The following is a 22,149-nucleotide window of genomic DNA, read 5'->3' as shown; positions in this document are numbered from 1 at the left end:
ATGTAATAATATTTTGTCATTCAGTTGCTCAGTCATGTCTGACTCTTTGTTACCCTATGGACTGTAGCACGCCAAGCTTCTCGGTCCTTTACCATCTCCCGGCATTTGTTCAACTCATGTCCATTAAATAGGAGCTGCCGACCAACCATTTCATCCTCTTTTGTCCCTTTGTCCTCCTGCCTTTAATCTTTCCCAGCATCAGGGTTTTTTTTCCCAATGAGTTGACTCTTCACATCAGGTGGTCAAAGTATTGGAGCTTGAGCTTCAGCATTAGCCCTTTAATTAATATTCAGGGTTGATTTCCTTTAGTTATTGACTGGTTTGATCTCCTTACTGTCCAAGGAACTCTCAAGAGTCTCCTCCAGCACCACAGTTCGAAGGTATCAATGTAATAATATTAACATGTTACAAAGATAGTGTGAGAAAATACATAATATACATAGTATTTTTTTAAAGTATTTCAACCCAGTATTTACTGAATATTTGCTAAGCACAGTTTCTTGCTCAAAATGCAAAGAAAAAGAAGTCATGGGCACTTCCTTAAGAAGGGAAAACCCAGTAACACATATTATCAGCATTAGTTATTTTTTTCTTTTCCTCCATTATATAACTTTCAATATGGTAGTGAACATTCTCCACATGTATTTTTTTTTTTTCTTTACCTTTGTAACATCTCTGTTCTTCCTGGACAAAGTCACCTCCTTCCAGCAAGCCATTCATATGCAATATTGAACTGTTCTGGGTATACACAGCCATAACAACAAAATCCTTCGTCAAGTAAAATGGTAATAGATGGTGAAAGACTGATAAGGGGCCCAAAATAAATGATTATGTTTTTTTGGAGATAAAATAATTCCATTCTCCAGGAATAAGTTATATAAAGATTATTTGCAAAACAGGAAAAATAATGGATTTTTTTTTTTTTTTTATCTCATGTACTAAGGTAGCACTGATGGACCTAGCCATGACTTTTTTTTTTTTTTGGAGGGGGGGATAATTCCAGATTTACAAGAAAGCATAAATGGGAATTTTTGAAGAAAATAAATTTTTTCTTTTCTCTTGGCATACCAGATTCCAAACATTGAATAATTTCACCAATTGTTTGAGACCTAAAATCATTTCACATGTTAACACATAATAAACTTTCTGAAATAGCCTGGTTTCTTTACATAGTAAACTTGTGAATGAGTCTTTGTAGACATTATGAACAAATCATGCCTAATGTTAATTTTCATTAAAAATCAATTGCCCTTCTAATTTACACATGACCACCTCTTAATCATCATCAGATTTTTTCTTCAAGATTCAAATACAAACACAATGAGGAACTCTATTAAAATATTCCAATTGTCATCACTGGATCCTCTGTGAAAGTTGCTCAGTCATGTCTGACTCTTTGTGACCCCATGGACTCTATGCAGTCTATGGAATTCTCCAGGCCAGAATACTGGAGTGGGTAGCTGTTCCCTCCTCCAGGGGATCTTCCCAATCCAGGGATTGAACACAGGTCTCCCACATTGCAGACATATTCTTTACCAGCTAAGCCACCAGGGAATTCCAAGATTACTGGAGTGGGTAGCCTATCCCTTCTCCAGTGGATCTTCCTGACCCAGGAATCGAACTGGGGTCTCCTGCATTGCAGGCGGATTCTTTACCAGCTGAGCTACCAGGGAAGCCTCTCAATTCCTCTGTAATCATAATATTTCTTGTGTATTTTCTGATGATTCTGTTAGGAAAATATTGCAATGATTGCATTCCTATTATACAATTACAAAAAGAGTTATTCACCCTGAAAAAATTCTGGAGCTCATTTTCTCATCTCCAGCAGCCATAATATACATGATAAAATGTGTAAAACTCTAGTAGACTGAGCGAGTTTCGGGCTGTGTTTTAATCCCATGGTGTGTCATGTTTCCTTCCCAACTGTGTACTGGTTGAATTTTATGAAACAGTTGGGTATTTTCTTTTAACATTTTGCCTTCAATGTTAGGTCAGGCACCCTTGACTACTGCTCAGTATTATTCCTGATAGTCAGCAGAGTCCTTATTTTCTACTAAGTATGGCATTTTGGTTGAGAAAGACAGCTGAGAGTTCAGGCAAGTCCCAGCTCTGCCGTTGCCCTAGAGGTAGTACATTGTATCGGACATAATACACACACTCTCTGAGTTGAATTTTCTCATCTGTAATACAGTATTTAGTTCAAAATTTTGTTGGAAGCATGACATGAGATAACAATTTTTAACTCATAATAATGTTCTAGTATACATTTACAAAAATTGTAGGAATATGCACAGAAAAAAAGTGAAATTTAGGTAAACGAATCAATTGGAAGAAGGAGAAATTCAGAATCAAATTTATGTTTGTGTATAACGTACTATTTAGTGGAAAGAAAAAAAAATTCAGTCAAGAGACTCCTTTAATATTGTATAATGTAGGGTGATCCCTGGAACCTCTCTGAGGTAGAGTTTCTGATCTGGTAAATACAAGTAAGAACTTCTACCTCAAGGGGTTTTTGAGGTGATGTATGTAAAGTGGGTAGCACAGTACCTGATATATGCTATGCACCTAATATATTCTTTTGGAGGGTACTAGTATAGTCCAATGAAAGATCCCAGTACCCTCTTGAAAATGAAGGCTGGAACTTAGGTTAGAGATGAGGCTTGAAGACTTGGATTTAGGCATCTAAAATAAAGGAGATATTTGCAAAAATGAACAAACAAACAAAAAGTTGTGATAACACCAAAGATTGAAAACAAGACAGGAGTTCCCAATCTTGGCCATGTGTGTCTATCTCACACAGAATCCATGTAAATTAAGATTCCCGGTTTCTTACTCAAACCCACTGAATTAGAGTTTAGAGTTTCTGGAGTGAAGGTCACAAGTGAGGCTTATACACTCAGCTTTGAATATGAACATTAGGGAAGAAATTAGGAAATGATCTCTAAATTCAGAAGGAGTCCTAAGAAGAATGCCCAAGAGCCCTGAAGAATTCAGATGTTTGGGGGCAGAAGCCAAGGGAGAGGAAAGTTCAATGAAGAGATGGCCAACAAAATCACATTTTTGAAAAATAAAAGTGGAGATAAAATGATTAAAATGAAGCAAAAACTTTAACTAAATATTATGCTGCTAAGTCACTTCAGTCGTGTCGGACTCTGTACGACCCCATAGACGGCAGCCCACCAGGCTCCCCCGTCCCTGGGATTCTCCAGGCAAGAACACGAGTGGGTTGCCATTTCCTTCTCCAATGCATGAAAGTGAAAAGCGAAAGTGAAGTCACTCAGTCGTGTCCAACTCTTTGCGATTCCATGGACTGCAGCCTACCAGGCTCCTCCGTCCATGGGATTTTCCAGGCAAGAGTACTGGAGTGGGCACCACAATTGGGGGGAAAAAAAAAAAAAGCTTGTAGATAAATCAAATGTTTGGATAAATTTCCCTTGCCAAAACAAGAAGGAAAAATCAATAGATAGAAACATATTTGCCAAAAAGATGCTTTTAAAACATTTGTGTACCCCTTTTCAGCTTTCAGTTCAGTTCAGTTCAGTCACTCAGTTGTGTCAGATTCTTTGTGACCCCATAGACTGCAGCACGCCAGGCCTCCCTGTCCATCAGCAACTCCTGGAGATTGCTCAAACTCATCTCCATTGAGTCAGTGATGCCATCCAACCACCTCATCCTCTGTTGACCCCTTCTCCTCCTACCTTCAATCTTTCCCAGCATCAGGGTCTTTTCAAATGAGTCAGTTCTTCACATCAGGTGGCCAAATTTTTGGAATTTCAGCTTTAGCATCATTCCTTCCAAAGAATACCCAGGGCTGATCTCCTTTAGAATGGACTGGTTGGATCTCCTTGCAGTCCAAGGGACTCTCAGGACTCTTCTCCAACACCACAGTTCAAAAGCATCAATTCTTCAGTGCTCAGCTTTCTTCACAGTCCAACTGTCACATCCATACATGACCACAGGAAAAACCATAGCCTTGACTAGATGGACCTTTGTTGGCAAAGTAATGTCTCTGCTTTTTACTGTGCTGTCTAGGTTGGTCATAACTTTTCTTCCAAGGAGCAAGCATCTTTTAATTTTATGGCTGCAATCACCATCTGTGGTGATTTTGGAGCCCAATAAAATCAAGTCTGCTACTGTTTCCATTGTTTCCCCATCTATTTCCCATGAAGTGATGGGATCAGATGCCATGATCTTCGTTTTCTGAATGTTGAGTTTTAAGCCAAATTTTTCACTCTCCTCTTTCACTTTCATCAAGGCTCTTTAGTTCTTCTTCACTTTCTGCCATAAGGGTGGTGTCATCTGCATATCTGAAGTTATTGATATTTCTCCCGGTAAACATGATTCCAGCTTGTGCTTCATCCAGTCCTGCTTTAGGCCATGAAAATTGGTTGATAAAACCTATGGGATATGAAGTGTCTCTTAAAATATCTTAAATGTGAATTCATATATCAAAAGAGAGAATCTATTAGAAAGTCCATATAACTATTACATAACTGATAAGCAGTGGCTGTTGATAAAGTATGTAAGAAATAGAAGTATATTTTGTGTACTCCTTGTATTGTTATGCAAGATATTTATTCTTCTGGCCATTTGAAGCATATAGGGTTAGAATTTTAAAATAACTCCTTATTTTGTTTTTTGTCCATGTTCAGAGTAGTAATGAATTAAATGACATGCTCAAAGTGCAAGAATCAGATGTCTACTTTACAGTCTCACTTTTGGAAAATAATAGGATGCAGTTGAACATAAAACCTCCTGTAAGAGGGAGATTAAAAATGACTGGCTTCCTCCACTGTTTCTCTGCTTTTCAAGGTGGATGCGTGTGCACTCACATTGTATCACTGATTTATCATTCTGGTGGAAATACTGTACTGACTATAGTACCAGCCTCTCTGTGACTGGAATCCTCAACCAGCGACACAAAGGTTTCTATGTTTCAAGATGTATCATTCATAGACCCTTGGGAAGAGTTTACTATTTCCTTAAAATTGGCATGAGTGTTCACTAGGTTACTGTCATTCCAACCAAGAGACAATTATCATAGATAGTAGCAGTTTGCAGAAAGAGTTAACCTCTTTTAATTTGCCCTTGTTCTCAATGCTTGTAAAGTGCAGAGGCTGTGAGAAAATAATATATGTATTATCAATTTTGGAAAGTATTGAAAGTGCTTCCTGGAATTTGAGTTCTAAATAATCACCTGATTATTTTTTAAGCTAGACAAGATATTTTTTTAAAGCTAAACAAGTTCTGGATGGAGTTTATGGGTGGATAAAAATGAGTTTCACATCATTTTATTGGCCAAGTTGTGAAATGTCTGATATATGAAATATGTACATGTCAGGTGTTATTAATTGTTCTGAAGTATAACTATGGGGCATTCCTGAGATTCTGGATTTCTTGGAAGTTTGACTGACTAGCTGTACTTTCCCTTCTTTATGAGGGGAAGATGACAGTGTCTGCCACAGATAGAATTTCTTCTTCTTGAACATCCTTCAGAGAAATCTCACAAGTGATTGTGTAAGCAAAGACAAATCTTGTTATTTCTTAAGAGACTGTGGATTTATGCTGCCATATTCAATGCAAAAGTGGGGACTGAGTGTCAAAGCAATGTGTATAAGAAAGAATAGAAATTAAACAGGATAGATTCATTGAAAGTGAAAGTCACTTAGTCGTGTCCAACTCTTTGTGATCTCATAGCCTGTACAGTCCATGGGATTCTCCAGGACAGAATACTGGAGTGGGTAGCCTTTTCCAGGTCTCCCGCATTGCAAGTGGATTCTTTATCAGTTGAGCCACAAGGGAAGCCCATTACAATTCATTAGGATTATGTCATCTGTGAGCTCCTTATTTATCTCTCTCCTAGAACAAACTAGATCATGTTTTAACTTTTGCCTGGGTTGTAAGTACTGATATAAACACATCTTTAAAATCCACAAGTGCTTTGTGCAAAGTAGACACTTAATAGTGCTTGGAAAATGTATCAGCATCTTATTCAATTTATTCCATCATTTAAAAATGTTTGATGTACACCTGCTATTTTCCTATTGATAATCTATCAATAGGATAGATAGTCATAAACTAATCTGACACTGCCCCAGTTTTCTGGAAACTTCCATTTAGTAGAAGTGAAGTTAGATGGAGTAGAAGAACAGAGTGAAAAATAAGCAAAATAAATAAGATAATTTTAGACAGTATTAGCGTTAGAAAGACTATTCAGGGTTAATGTGAAAAAAATAAATGAATATATGCATGAATGAGTGGCCTAGGAATCTAAATGCATTGGGAAGAACTGGAGCATGAGGTGACGAAGGCCAAGTGGCAGCACTCAACCAACTAAGGCGGCGGGTGGGGGTGGGCTGTGGTTGCTGTAGTGGCCAGAGTCTAGGCGGCACTGATCCCCAGACTGCCCATACCCGGCCTCTCCTCCGCCCAAAAAAAAGAGAACCTTAAAATGGAGCGATGGGCAGTTTAATATAAGCAGCCTCCTTGAGTTTAGAGCACATTTTCTTTTGGCTTATCTCATTTTATCATTCTCATTCCTTTTATTATTATTATTACTTTTTTACATTATGGGAAAGCTGGATTTAGCGACAGTTTGGTAAACATTTAACTGGGTTACCAAAATGAAGTTACATAATGCTGATTCTTGAGCCGTTTAAAAATAGACAGTACTTTTGTGAATTGCTTGGTTTAGGTGCTAATCTGCCTGGAGGCAGGCAGAGATAGGGAGGGTGACCTCTGAAGTCCTTCTCCAGACAAGGCTTCTTGTTCTTGCACCACTTGCAAACTTAGATGAGCTAGAAGCACCAACTAGTCAAGGATATAAAAATTTTATAATGAGGTTAGAGAGAGTGAAATCCTCTGACATTGGTATATATGAAAAAGGAGGCTTTCTCTCTATATATTCTGAAATATTAACTCATATGGGACCATTTCCCTTTTCTATCCAACATGGCTTTCATTTAGAAGATTCTGCTATATAGAGCAACCATCCTGTGGGATTAGTAGGGGGGCTCTTCCAGGGCCCAGGCTCCAACCACAGCTTTCTTGATAAACCATCATTGACAACAAAGTGCAATGACAATGAAAATATGAAGCGATAGTCTGTGAGCAAGGGCTACTGACTTCATCTATAAGATAAGCCACAGGATCCCCCATCCTTTCAAGACCTTTATCATGATCATCTATAAGCAGAAAGATACACCCAACTCAAATCATAATCCATAAACTCAGATGTTCCAGAAAGTCCAATTTACCCATTTTTTTAAATTAAAAATCATTCTGACTTGAACATTCCCTACCATTAGCTGATAGGAAAAGTAATATTAAGTATTGTTGAGATTGACTTGCCCAGAATTGTGGAAAATGCTGAAGACTCTTCAGTGTCATGACATTGGACACATCAATAGGACCATTGGCCACTTGTCATCCATCCATGATATCAGCGAAATGCCCATTGTACCACTCTCCTTGTGTCTCTAGTCATAACTTCCTGCTTTGATGCTGTGCTTGGGGAAAAGACAATTATGGCAAAAACAAAAGTTCCTGTGCCTGGGCTCCAGCCTTCTCATAAACACCAGAAAACCCTCTGCTTCTAGACCTTAAAAACTAAGTCCCTGAGATATTGCTCCCAGGACTTAAGGAACCCATTTTCTTTGTCCTGTTTTCTTATTTACCTGATCTCCATTATTATATATATAATATTAATATTAAAGCTAAATATATATATATATTTAGCTTTAAGAAAATCTATGTTTCTTCTTTCTGCCCTTGAAGGCATTCACTAGCCTAATTTCCTTAAAGTTTTTATGAAAGACAGGAAAAGAGATTTTAACTTTAAGGGGCTTCTGTTTTCCACTCTGTAAAATCTGTGACTAAGGGCCTGCCTTCTAGCTTGCAAAGAAGAGATGGAAAAAAGAAAGGAAGAACTAGTGCAAATTCATCTCTCAGTAAATTATTATTGTACAAAAACATAAATGTCAGGAAAGGAGAAGAAAGAGAAAGGAAGAACATTTGGTTCAGTCAAGTTTAATAGGACTAGAATATAATAAGAGTGTCATGCTTAGTAGCTCATATTTCCCTTCTGGACTATTTAAAACTATATTGTTTATTCATTTCTGAACTTCACATATCCTCCCCTCACCTATTTCCCCACCCCCCTCTTCCCAGCCTTAAGACATACTGGGACAAGCAAAAACAAATACAGGTTTTTACTGACATAAATCATCTAAAAATATCTTTTCGCAGTGGAGTGAAAATCTCTTCTATGCTGAAAACAGGCATATTTCCAGCCAGCCTTCTTCAGCTGCAGTGCAGTTGGTCATTTCTCCAATATTCTACACCAACACGTTGAGGCAGGCCAAGATGATTTTGGCTGAGATAGAACAACCCATGGCTGGCTACCCATCTGTTAGAGACAGAAGCAGCCAGGGGAGGCTGGATTCAAACTAGATAAGCTCTGTACCTGGGAAAAGTACCTGCCATTATGCAGGTGAGTGCAGAAAGGAAGTGCCTCTGCCAACACTGAGGTCTGCAAGGTAGTCACCCTTGTGACCCTAGACTCAGAATCTAGGGTGTGAGGCATTTCTCAAAGGCTTTCAATATGATATGGGCCCACAGCCAGTAGGAAGAGGCCTATGAAAGAGGTAAATTATGAGAAAATGTGCTTATTTTTCCTTGTCATGAGTAAACTACTCTTTCAGTGGGGAAGAAAGGGAAAAGGGAGAAGGCAGGATGAAAGAGATTACAACCAACCTAGTGTTTACTGCTGAACCTCTGACTGAGATCCAACCAGAGCTGCCAAGGTTGAATCAAGGTCAGAAATGCCTGAGGTCTGAATCAAGTCTTGCTCTGAGGTGAGGTTAACATAATCCGGACTCTCCAAGATCAAAATCAACTTGAAAAAGTTCTTAAGGCTCTACTGTGCCTTGTGTATAGGGAGTCAAGCTGTTAAAAATTTAAGGTTTCTAGCTTTAAGATACCCTTGGTCATTTCCTCTATAATCCACCCTGATCTGGGCTCATGTTTAGTGTTGGTTATCTAAGTGAAAGTGAAAAGTGAAAGTGAAGTTGCTCAGTCGTGTCCGACTCTTTGCAACCCCATGGACTGTAGCCCACCAGGCTCCTCCGTCCATGGGATTCTCCAGGCAAGAATACTGGAGTGAGTTGCCATTTCCTTCTCCAGAACAGGTACTCAATAAATGGGTTAACTTATATCTAGATGGTCAGGAAAAAAAAAAAAAATTCCTCCTGTGATGTATTTAGATTCAGACAACATAAAATGAACTCAACGTTGTATGTTTGCTTTGAACATAAAAATTTACAACCTTTTCTATGATTAAATTAATATGTACCTCTCTGTTTATTTATATTTGATTTATTCAAATTTTTAAAGTTGGGGTAATACTAAATTCAAAATTATTTTCCACAGTCAGATGGAGTTATTGTAGTTCAATTACTGTGTCACTGAGGTGGACTAAAACTCAATAACTGATTGAGTTACTAGCCACCTCAAAGTAGGTATTCAATGTGAGTTCCTATGAAGGTGATTAATACCCGAACACCACAGATCTGTTTGACGTTAAGGGACTATGAGTTAATCTAAACCAATTCTTATGTGAACTTAAGAACATAGTTAGTGTCAAAGATCTATGTTTGTCTGGAGAAAATTGCTTTTTCCCTCTTAATGTTTATCAGCAGAATTGCTGAAACACACAGTAACCACTCAAAGTCTAATCTGCTATTAAATTCAAATGAACTATAAATATAGACTTGGAATTCCTTTTCAATAGTTCTACTGACTTTCCCAGATTTCTTTACTGCTTTTTAATATTATTGTTGTTGTTATTGTTATTATTACTACTTTGGTAGACTGCCTGGGGATAATTTCAAATGAGTATCCTACAAACACAAGATTTTCAGTGCAGTTCAGATTACTTGCAGGTGATCTTAAAATTGTATATTGATAATAATATTCATATTGTTAATATTTTGAGGAAATAAGGCAATAATAACCCTGTGTGCTTTGGAGGACCTCTGAATTTATGTCCATGTAGAATGTTCAGATTTTCAGAATATCACAGAATACCACAGAAGAAAAAGAGATGGTGCTTATCTTCACAGAGTTTAAAATCTCATTGGAGAGACAAAATAGGCCAAAAAAATTAACATATTAAAGAGTGAAGAAATTTAAATATCAAATAATTGGGCAGTCATATTTCTAAGAATTCTGAAGAACTAGACACTTTCCAATTTACCTTAAGCAGGTAGGAAAAGTAGCATTAGATTACTGGGTGCAAAAATTTATCTTTTCAACTAAGATTTTTTGTATTCCTTTCTTAGATATTCATATATTACTTCCTGCACATATGAGTAATTTACTTTTTTTTCTTCATATTTTGTTTTCATCATTCTGTTTTTCCTTTACATATTGTCTTTTTATAACATTAGGATTCATATCATATACTAAGTTTGTAAGAGGTAAGAATATTTGGGGTCTTTTTTTTTTTTTTCCATAAATTCTAGCTAGAGGCTTTTGAGTTCCTGATACATTTTTTCTTTTCTTCCTCCCCCCCCTTTTTTTGTGACCATCATAATATTAATCAGGTGGAAATATTTAAGTAATTCAAACTAAGTCTTAAAATGGCCTCTAGTTGATCCCTCAATTGTTAAACTTGTGCTGATATTTTAATTATATATAATATTCCCACAGACTAGAATCAGACAGTATCTGTAAGGAACTGCTCAGTTTAGTGCTGTCAAATGACAACACTAAAGCAATTTAGTAATGAGTTGAGGTCCTTTATCTAAGGGAAGATCATGTGTGGACTGAGCGAGGACGGCACCTCAGGAGGAGGGAAGCACACTTCTTGCGGGATTTTGGGCCAGTGGGGACTTTCTAGCATCTCAGAAGCACCTATGCTGAATTGGTCTGAGGGATTTGCACAGTTCTCAGGCCTTATTTCGGAGAAGGCAATGGCACCCCATTCCAGTACTTTTGCCTAGACAATCCCATGGATGGAGGAGCCTGGTGGGCTGCAGTCCATGGGGTTGCTAGAGTCGGACATGACTGAGCGACTTCAGTTTCACTTTCATGAATTGGAGAAGGAAATGGCAACCCACTCCAGTGTTCTTGCCTGGAGAATCCCAGGGACTGGGAAGCCTAGTGGGCTGCCTTCTATGGGGTCGCACAGAGTCGGACACGACTGAAGCGACTTCGCAGCAGCAGCAGCAGCAGCAGCAGCAGCAGGCCTTATTTGGAAACCTCCAAAAATAAGGAAGGAAGAAGAGAGCACAGAATTGGCCTGGCTTTGGGAGTCATCTGACAGGATATACTGCGTTTCTGGTCAAGCCGAGCATTTGAAGGAACTCCCAGCTCAGCTCAGGTTGCTGGCATGACCCCTGCAGGAGCTGCTCCACCTTGTGCGGCGGAAAATTGGGCTTCACCCTCAAAAATCTGTATTCAGAGTACATTTGTGAACCGTGCGTAATGTGGAGCTGTACAAGGTCACAAAGTCGCATGTAATCAATGTGCTCACTGTTGTGCTCAGGAGTCGGCCACTTGCGCAACTAAGTGTAACACAGAGCGAGAGTGCTCACAGGGAGGAAGGGTACACTCGGAAGCTCAGGCGCAGGACTGTGCGTTCCTCTTTGAGAGGCCTGAGAACCCGTTACCGTAACCCAGGAGGTGATATTTGAACTAGGTTTAACTGAGCATGGAATTCACCAGGCCAGGATTGAGGGCATTCCAGTCCGAGAGAACCATGTGAGCAAAGGCAAGGAGACCTAACAGTGCAAGCTATTTTTCGTGACTTTAAGTCTGAAAGGTTCATTTACTGGTAATCTGAGATTTGTGTGCCTGTGAGAAACGGTTCTAAGAAAATGGAAGGGGGCTTGGGTCAGAGAGGAAGTAGACGCTTGTCCTCTCCCTTCCAGCTGGGAAGCTGTCATACCCCTTACAGGTGGGGTACACTTTTAACTGTAAGTCAAGCAACCTTGACTTTGCCGAGAGGGATGGGTTGGGGAGAAGGACTAGGATAACCAGGTACTCTCTCCCAGAAACTCACTGATGAATGGAGGCATTCATCAAGCAGGTTGTATCCTCAAAAAGGCAATCTGTTTCTGCTTCCTAGAAGGCCAGACACTCAGGCTTTTCCTCTCAGAACCTAGTTCCACCTTTTCCAAACAATGAAGTGCTTTGCAGACTGGAGTGAGTCAGTACTGCTTTTTGTTTTAAGGAAAGACGTAACTTCCTTAGGAAAATCAAAAGGGGAGTTGAGGTACGAGTTATGTAGTTATGTAGTTATGACTAACCTGAGAAACGTGGAAAACATGAGTGGATGGCCAAGCAAATGGCCAGGTGAAAGCTTAGTAAAATTATAACCAGCCAAGGGGATAGAAATTGTTTTTAATTCTCCATCTGTCTATTTCAAAGTCCATTCAGTCTCTTGTGCTTAAAGCTATGAAATTATGTAAGGGTCAGGTATGCATCAGATGCCTCTATTGAATAGCTCAATATAGAAACTTGATGAATGTTGCTAAGTCGCTTCAGTCGTGTCTGACTCTGTGCAACCCCATAGATGGCAGCCCACCAGGCTCCGCTGTCCCTGGGATTCTCCAGGCAAGAACACTGGAGTGGGTTGCCATTTCCTTCTCCAATGATGAATGTTAACTGTCTTTATATTAAAAAGGTTAAAAAATAATCTATACTTTTTTGTGTATTAAAAAAAACTCACTGAAGTAATTACAAAATACCTGTAGAGATTATGAATTCAGTGTGTAATTTCTCTCGAAATTTTAGCACTTATTGGCTTTCATTCTCCTTCAACTCTTCTAGACAGACTAAATGAGTCTAAATTTGACTTTCATCTTTGTTAATTTGTCTCAAATCAATTTTTGATTGAGTCATTAGTTATTAATGTCACCGTAATTTTCCCCTTCTCTTGGGATTCCAATTTGAAACAAAAATCTCTGTTCTATATTTGTTAAATTGTTTTGAGCATTTGGTTTTTGAGTAGATGCATGAATACAAGGAGGATGAACTTTTAAACAGGTGCAAATAAGAACCCAAGCGAAGTTAGCTGTTTGAAAATAACCTGCTAATTTGTATGTATTGCAAGTTTAGAGAATAATTCACTTTAGTTTGTACAAATGGTGGTGTTTCTTTTTGAACAAAATTCAGTAATAGGGTAGCTGCAGGAAATGAATTCCCAGCGTGGTAGAGGTCTTTATAAAGGCAATTTCTTTGTTGATCAAATGTGTTCTTTCTGTAGTTAGTTGTTTTTCACTTACAGACTGAATGGTTTTATCATGTAGGTTGAAGTGGATTTGGGGGAGACTTTTTACTTACTGCATGATGTAATGAATTAAAATTTTTTGAATGCCTACACAATATGAAATATTTTTACAAATAGGAAAATGAAGACACAATTTTGTCCTCATATAGCAGACACTATAGTAGGAAAGAAAATATAACTCAGTTATATCACATGAGAATGTGACATTTCATAATACAGATAAGAATATATAGTAGTAATTCACAGAAGGCTAAGTAGCATTGGATTGAGGTCACTAGAAATGGATTCTTGACAGGAATTGCATTTGAAATGGTCCTTAAAAGATGGGTGTGTTTTCCACCATCAGAGAAAGAAGAATAGATAATCTAGGAGGAGTACACAAAACATGCCCTCTTTTAATTGTTACAGCCTCGTAGGTATCACTGGAATAAGGTAGAAATTGAAACATTTAAAAGATTATTTCAGGTCAGCTTCATTTGCCACTTGCTAGCATGTGTGAGGGAATAGATTATAGTGTCACATCATCATCATCTTCATAATCACCTGTCCTCTCCACCAGTTTTAGCTCACAAAATCCATGTACATTGGTTTGGCATAAGAATGAGCAGATTCTTCCTATCCTTGCCACAAACTAAACTCTAACAACCTGACATCAGAAAACTGAGGGTACTGTTTAGGGGTAAAGAAAATGAAACACTTGGACTGGAACTTTTATTAAAAAGTAATAAAAGGAAAACTGTATTGCTTTTTTTTTACAATGGTCAGGGACACTATGAACCTAGAATGCCAAACAAATTTGACACGTCTCTGGAGTTTTTTAGGCAGTTTCAAATTGAGATTCAGGAGGACTCATTTATTACCAAAATGTAGATTGTATTGGAGGGGAACAATAATGGAGGTGGTTAATATTTGATGTGGTTCCATTTAGAGAATATCAAAACATTAAGCATCCAGGCTCAATAACACAGACTTAATTTTGTATAGCATATTACAATTCATAATGGATTTCCCCATGTATTTTCTTATTTTATCTTTACAGCATTATAAGGTGATCAGTGGAAGAGATAGTTTGCTCTCCTCTAAAATAAATAGTGAGACTTGAAAATAACTAGTTGCTCTGCTAGTTAATGGTAGAGATGGATTGTTAAATTGCAAACTGAGCTCCATTTCTACTATTTTCTGCTTTTAAGTCATGCAAAGATTGTATTCATGATAATTACTGCTCGCCCCACTTCCCTTGATCAGAATAAAAATTATTTCTATAGGTGTTTATTTAAAATGATAAAATAGATAATGTATGCACATTTTATGCCATTCAAAATGGGTAAACATGCATGGTAAAATGTAAATTTCTCTTCTGTTTTTAAGTCACTCAGCTCCACTCTCACAAAAATAAGTTGCTAGTGTCTTGTGTATTCCTCCAGAAATATTCTATATATTTACAGTCATATTTGTGTCTTTAAATATAGTTTGACATAAACATGAATAAAGCAGCTTGATTGATTTCATTTAACAGCACCTGAAAGAGTGTCCTATAATGTTATTATTGCTGTTACTCTTTTAGTGGCCAAGTCATGTCCAACTCTGCAACTCTATGGGCTATAGTCTGCCAGGCTTCTCTGTCCATGGGATTTCCCAGGCAAAGTATTGAAGTGGGTTGCTATTTCCTTCTCTAGGGGATCTTCCCGACCCAGGTATCAAACCTGTGTTTCTTGTATCGACAGGTTGATTCTTTACTCCTGAGCTACCAGGGAAGCCTGTTTCAATAACATTACATCCTTTTAAATGACCAAATAGTTTGCCATTCTATAGATATATGATAAAGGTCCTAACCAATCCCTCGTGACTACATTTAGGGTTTTGCTAATAAAATCCTTGTTGACATGAAAATTTATTCATATGTGTCATTTTCATGTGAATTAGTCTATCTGCAAGTGAAAATTATTTTTAAAATGTAAGTTTTGCTGACCTCTTCAGCTAATGGCTTTTCGCTAAGTGAGTTAGGGACTCATTTTTATGTTGCATTTTAGGGAATAATAAATATATAGCCAAATAGAACTATTTTAGCTCAGAATTTCTATTTTTCCTGTCTTTTGTATGAAACCAATAAATTCTTGTGTTCAGCATGTAGAATAAGACTGAATGATCACCATATAATTATCTTGGTCCTTTTAGCCTCTTTCTACACTGCTCAAACCTCAATTTTTAAAGAATCATCTAAAGATATTGTTAAAATGCAGGTTCTGCATCATTAGATCTGGTATGAGTCCTGGGAGTCCATATTTTTAATGATATGCAGATGTGGGCCGATATTGAGGCCCCAAACTACATGGAGTAGAAGAGATTTTAGGATGAATAGAGGGAAAAGATGATAGGAAGGTTTGGTGGGACCTTTGGTGGGCAAGAAAAAAACAGAGCTAGGTTTTATTTATTTTATTATTTTTTAAATTTAAATTTATTTTAATTAGAGGCTAATTGCTTTACAATATTGTATTGGTTTTGCCATACATCAACATGAATCCACCACGGGTGTACACATGTTCCCAATCCTGAACCCCCCTCCCACCTCCCTCCCCATACCATCCCTCTGGGTCATCCCAGTGCACCAGCCCCAAGCTTCCTGTATCCCGCATCGAACCTGGACTGGCAATTCATTTCTTATATGATATTATACATGTTTCAATGCCATTCTCCCAAATCATCCCCCGCCCCCCCCCCACAGAGTCCAAAAGACTGTTCTATACATCTGTGTCTCTTGCTGTCTCGCATACAGGGTTATTGTTATCATCTTTCTAAATTCCATATATATGCATTAAATTGAATTTTCCCAATCATTTGAAATGTAGCTTCTCTCATGAGCCAGTGAAGTCTCACTTTACCCATCTGTTAAACTGGTATAAAAATTCTAGTTTGCCCTCCGTACATCTGAGAGCTGAACTGAGACTTAACTGAGAACACATGCACATTCAATTTGTGACGTGTTAAATGTGCACAAGCAATCATATTGATTTTACATAGCACATTGCTTCTGGAAAGAGCTTCTGTGAGCTCTAATAAACTCTTAAATCTTAACTAATTAATGCAGAAAACTGTAACAGAATACAAAGATGTGCACATAAGGTGATCTCAATTATATGGATATCATTGCACAAAAAAAGTCTAGAAGGAAAAGACTACCATTAACAGTTGTCTTTGGGAGAAGGAGTTATGGTTGCAGGTTTTCCTTTTCTTCTTTATGATAGTTTTCATGGTTTTGAAATTGTATACATGAGAGTGTGTCACTTTTATGGTAATACAAGGCAATTTAAACAGATTCGAAAAATGTGGTCCCATTCCTCTGTATTGCTTTGGCATACATTGTCATCTTTGCATCATCATAACAGAAGGAGATAGTAATGAGCTAATATTTGTTGGATTCCTGCTCTATACCAAACTTTGGGTATACTCCATTACATACACAAGCTCTTCAGCGTAAGTAGTCCTATAAGTTCGTCCCATAATAGCATCCCTATTCAGCAAGGAGAGGTTTTTCCAACATGCATCTAAGTTTTCATTTCTCCCCTGCGTGAGACACGCTAGCATCTCTCGCCTCCTCGTAGCGTGTATGATCGAGTGGATGCCCACCTGCCTGATCTCTGCCATATTGTTTCCTGCTCACTTTGGTCCAGCTGCAATGCCCTTGTTCTGTTTCTAAAATCCTATCAGCTGCATTCTCACCTTAGAGTCTTTGAACCAGCTGCTACATCTGCCAGAATAATCTATCTTCTCAACATGCACAATTTAAATACACACTCAATTGTGGCCCTCTCAAAAATAGACTTTGATAGGGTTCGAGCACACTACCCCAAAATGTGGCACTTTGAATCTTTTAAAATGAAGACATTTGAAAAGCAGTAGTTGCATAAAGACAGTCTGACCTGCTTCTCTTCTGAAACTGGTCAGTAGGCTCCCATGTGAGGCCTTCCCTATTCCCAGAGTAAAGGAGCTTTTTTACTTCCAAAGATAGAGTGACGTCCAAGAAGAATCCGAGCAAGTGGGCTGTGCCAAGTTTCCTTGAATTTACCACCCTTGAGAGCACTTGTGCCAAGTTGCTTCAGTCATGTCTGATTCTTTGTGACTCTATGGACTGTAGTCCATCAGGCTCCTCTGTCCATGGGATTCTCCAGGGAAAAATACTGGAGCGCATTGCCATTTCCTCCTCTAAGGAGTCTTCCTGACTCGGGGATCGAACCTGCATCTTTTGTGTCTCCTGGATCAACAGGCAAGCCTTTACTGCCCTTAGCTCATACCTGTTTTTCCTATCATGTTTTCGATGACTTCCCATTCTTCATCAAGCCTCGTATAAAATGCTCAGGTTTAAACATTTCTTCAGGTCTTCATTTCCTTTTGAAGGCTCCCATGTTGTGTACTGCTGCTGCTGCTGCTAAGTCACTTTAGTCATGTCCGACTCTGTGCGACCCCATAGACGGCGGCCCACCAGGCTCCCCCGTCCCTGGGATTCTCCAGGCAAGAACACTGGAGTGGGTTGCCATTTCCTTCTTCAATGCATGAAAGTGAAAAGTGAAAGGGAAGTCGCTCAGTCATGTCTGACTCTTAGCGACCCCATGGACTGCAGCCTACCAGGCTCCTCCGTCCATGGGATTTTCCAGGCAAGAGTACTGGAGTGGGGGTGTTTTATTAAATACATTTGTATTCTGTTCTCTTGTAAATCTCTCTTGCCAGTCCAATTCATTGTGCCCCAGCCAAAGATCCTAGAAGGACAATAAGAAAAGTAACCTTTCCTCCCTCTAGGCCTTGTTTTTTGAGATAGCTTTCTAGTCTCATTAATTTTCTTTATTTTTCTTATAGAAGTTATGCACTATTTAAAATTAAGTCATTTGTTTGTTTACTTTGACATCATTATCCACTAGAATGTGAGCATCTGGAGGGTGGGGACTTAATTTGCCTAGTTAACAATCTGATACAGAGGAGGTGAAGTCCATCCTGGTTCCAGGTTATCATGGTTTTCAGTCAGTTAGGGACCCAGGCTTACATGCATGTCCAGGAGTGCATTTGGAACAGTTCTTGAGAGAGCTCAAATGTATCAAGTTTCCAGTGTGAGTGAGCATATTCCTCAGCATCAGAAGGGTAAATGATAGAGAAAAAGTGTGTATTTGATCACCCCAAATGTTGTTTCTCAGTGTCACTGTGATGTATAGAAATACAGATGATGGAAAGAAGAGGAGACAGTGTGAACACTTGAGCATTTACCTTGCCAGACTGGTGTCAGGAATACACAGGTTCTGCATACTGCCACAGGCAAAAGCAAATTCTTACAATTCCTCATGCTTAACATTTGAAATACCTTCAAGTGGAATTAATCCGTAAATCTAGTTGCTTTTAATTTGGAATGGTCTTCTCCCATCCTTTTACGTATCCTGAATACCATATAGCATGGAAAACATATATATTATATGCTGAATATAAAAAGTTCTATTTGGGTTGTTTGTGAAAAGAGTTGACATAACATCTTCTTATGATAAAAAAGAAGAATTATGTCTTAATTGTGGTTCTTATGTTCAGGAAAACAAAACACTTGTTGACTTTTCTGAAGTTTCTGGGGTGCTCTAGAATTTAAATAATTCCTTCAAAATCTTATGGTGTATAGACTTAGGATACTGCTGAAAATTTAACATCAAGAGATTTGTGAATGTATTTAGATGGTGATTCTATTATTTATAGGTCTTGAAGTGAGTTGACCAAAGAAGGATTTCTGCAACTCTATTTAAACTTGTGGTTTACAGTAGATTCTGAGGACAGAAACTTCAAGGAAAAGATAGAGGAAGCTTTGTAGCTATCAGACTGTTTATTTCCTTGAAACTCAGTAAGCTTCCCGCAAAATGCTTCATGCAACAGAAGGTGCCTTTGCATTTCTTTTGGCATATTCTGCAGTGGGAATTGTTTTGAATTTTATTCAAAAATGAGTTTTAACAAGCCTATTTTATTATATTTACTTAGCAGCATAAAGAAAATGAAGAGGGTTAACATATTAATTTAGCCATGAGAGACTGTCCAGCTATCCAAAGCACACCAGAGAGTAGACTCCATGTTTCAGGACCCGATGTTAAATACACTTATTATCTATACACTGTCACCATTTCCTTTTGTTAAATTGCCTTAGCTGATTACTTTTATCAGGGTGGAGATTATCTTTTAGACAATTCTTAAAGTCTTCACAATCCATCAGTTTAGTTCAGTTCAGTTCAGTTCAGTCTCTCAGTCGTGTCCGACTCTTTGTGACCCTATGAATCGCAGCATGCCAGGCCTCCCTGTCCATCACCAACTCCTGGAGTTTGCTACAATCCATAGGCCACATTAAAATTCTTATTTATCTTGCCGCAAATACTCCATTAATTCAACAGACCTTTCTCATAGTCTTTAAACATCTAACAAGGCAATGGTGATTGTAATAGCCTTAAAAATAAGTTATTTGTTATTAGCCCATTTCAGTTTGCTACTGATACAGTTTCTGTTGAAGACTATACAAATTAGAATGCAAGATAATAATCTCTTAACCCATTCAGCAAAATAAAGTTTTAAAGTTCAGTGAAAATTTAAAATAATCTTTATAGGTCTTTTCAAAACAAGAGGGCTTCCCTGGTGGCTCAGACAGTAAAGCGTCTGCCTGCAATGTGGGAGACCCAGGTTCGATTCCTGGGTTGGGAAGATCTTCTGGAGAAGGAAATGGCAATCCACTCCAGCACTCTTGCCTGGAAAATCTCATGGACGGAGGAACCTGATAGGCTACAGTCCATGGGGTCGCAAAGAGTCGGACAGGACTGAGCAACTTCACTTTCACAACAAGGCTTTTAAAAAATGTTTTTACTACATGTCTAACAGAAAATAATAATCTTGCCTCCCTCTTGGTGTTTTTACAACATAAAATGAAATCAAATATCAGTTACAATTGTCCTTAGTAGCAAGTGATAGAAAATCAGATAAATTGTCGTTTATACACGTAAGGAGTTACTTTCCTCATATAATAAGAAATGTTGAAGGCTGACTGCTGTAGATGTTCAGTGGTGTCATTGGGGATCCAGCTCTTATATCTGTGCCCTTTGCCATCTTAAAGACTGTGTTTTTTGACGTCCTATTCTCAACAAGGCTGCTTTCTGTCTGTTTCCGACAGAAAGAATGGCACATTTTAAGGGACCAGAGAATGAAGCTAGCTGTGTCTACTTGTTCAGAAGCATTGCCAGATGCTCTACCAGTTGATTTCCACTGACTTCTTTTAGCAAGAATGTCACTTAGCCATCTCTTGCTACAGCTTAGCTTTCTAGACTCTGTAAGAGAGGAATATTAATAAAAAGTAGAATGAGGGTATAAATGGTTTTCAGATTTCAAATCAGACTAGAGCCTGGTGTTTTAACTATTTTAAAGTTAAAATAGTTTTTAACTGTTTTAATATTTTTAACTGTTTTAACTATTGTCTCAAATGCCTTTTATGACAAATACATTGACCACATCAATATTTGCAACTTTAAACTGTAGTTGCCACCAGCATGGTCTTAATTCAGACCTCATTTCAAGTAAAATATAGTAATGATTTTGAATAATGTTAGATGAACAATAATAATGTAATCAGTTCAGTTCAGTCGCTCAGTCATGTCCGGCTCTTTGCAACACCATGGACTGCAGCATGCCAGGCTTCCCTGTCCATCACCAACTCCTGGAGCCTACTCAAACTCATGTCTATCGCGTCAGTGATGCCATCCAACCGTCTCTTTCTCTGTCATCCCCTTTCCCCCCAGCCTTCAATCTTCCCCAGCATCAGGGTCTTTACCAATGAATTGGTTCTTTGCATCAGGTGGCCAAAGTATTGGAGTTTCAGCTTCAGCATCAGTCCTTCCAATGAATATTCAGGACTGATTTCCTTTAGGATGGACTGGTTGGATCTCCTTGCAGTCCAAGGGACTCTCAAGAGTCTTCCCCAACACCGAAGTTCAAAAGAATCAATTATTTGGTGCTCAGCTTTCTTTATAGTCCAACTCTCACATCTATACATGACTATTGGAAAAACCATAGCTTTGACTAGATGGACATTTGTTGGCAAAGTAATGTCTCTGCTTTTTTAATAGGCTGTCTAGTTGGTGAGAGCTTTTCTTGCAAGGAGCAGGCATCTTTTAATTCCATGGCAGCAGTCACCATCTGCAGTGATTCGGGAGACTAAAAGAAATAAAGTCTGCCACTGTTTCCATTGTTTCCCCATCTGTTTGCCACGAAGTGATGAGACCAGATGCCATGATCTTTGTTTTCTGAATGTTGAGTTTTAAGCCAACTTTTTCACTCTCCTCTTTCACTTTCATCAAGAGGCTCTTTAGTTCTTCTTTACTTTCTGCCATAAGGGTGGTGTCATCTGCATATCTGAGTTTATTGATATTTCTCCTGGCAATCTTGATTCTAGCTTGTGCTTCATCCAGCTCAGCATTTCACATGATGTACTCTGCAAATAAGTTAAATAAGCAGGGTGCCAATATACAGCCTTGACGACTCCTTTCCCGATCTAGAACCAGTCTGTTGTTCCATGTCCAATTCTAACTGTTGCTTCTTGACATGCATACAGGTTTCTCAGGAGGCAGATCAGGTGGTCTGGTATTCCTAGCTCTTTAAGAATTTTCCGCAGTTGATTGTGATCCACACAGTCAAAGCCTTTGGTGTAGTCAATAAAGCCGAAATAGGTGTTTTTCTGGAACTCTCTTGCTTTATAATGTGTATCTAATGCTTATGTTGGCAGTAGTCATTATTTTAAGCATTTAGATGGCAATTACCAAATAAATCCTCACAACAACCTTATGACATAGGGAATGTAATTGCCT

This window comes from Bubalus bubalis, chromosome 21 (genome assembly GCF_019923935.1).
Source record: "Bubalus bubalis isolate 160015118507 breed Murrah chromosome 21, NDDB_SH_1, whole genome shotgun sequence".
In the NCBI taxonomy this organism is placed as follows: domain Eukaryota; kingdom Metazoa; phylum Chordata; class Mammalia; order Artiodactyla; family Bovidae; genus Bubalus; species Bubalus bubalis.
Note: the sequence above shows the minus strand (reverse complement) of the source record.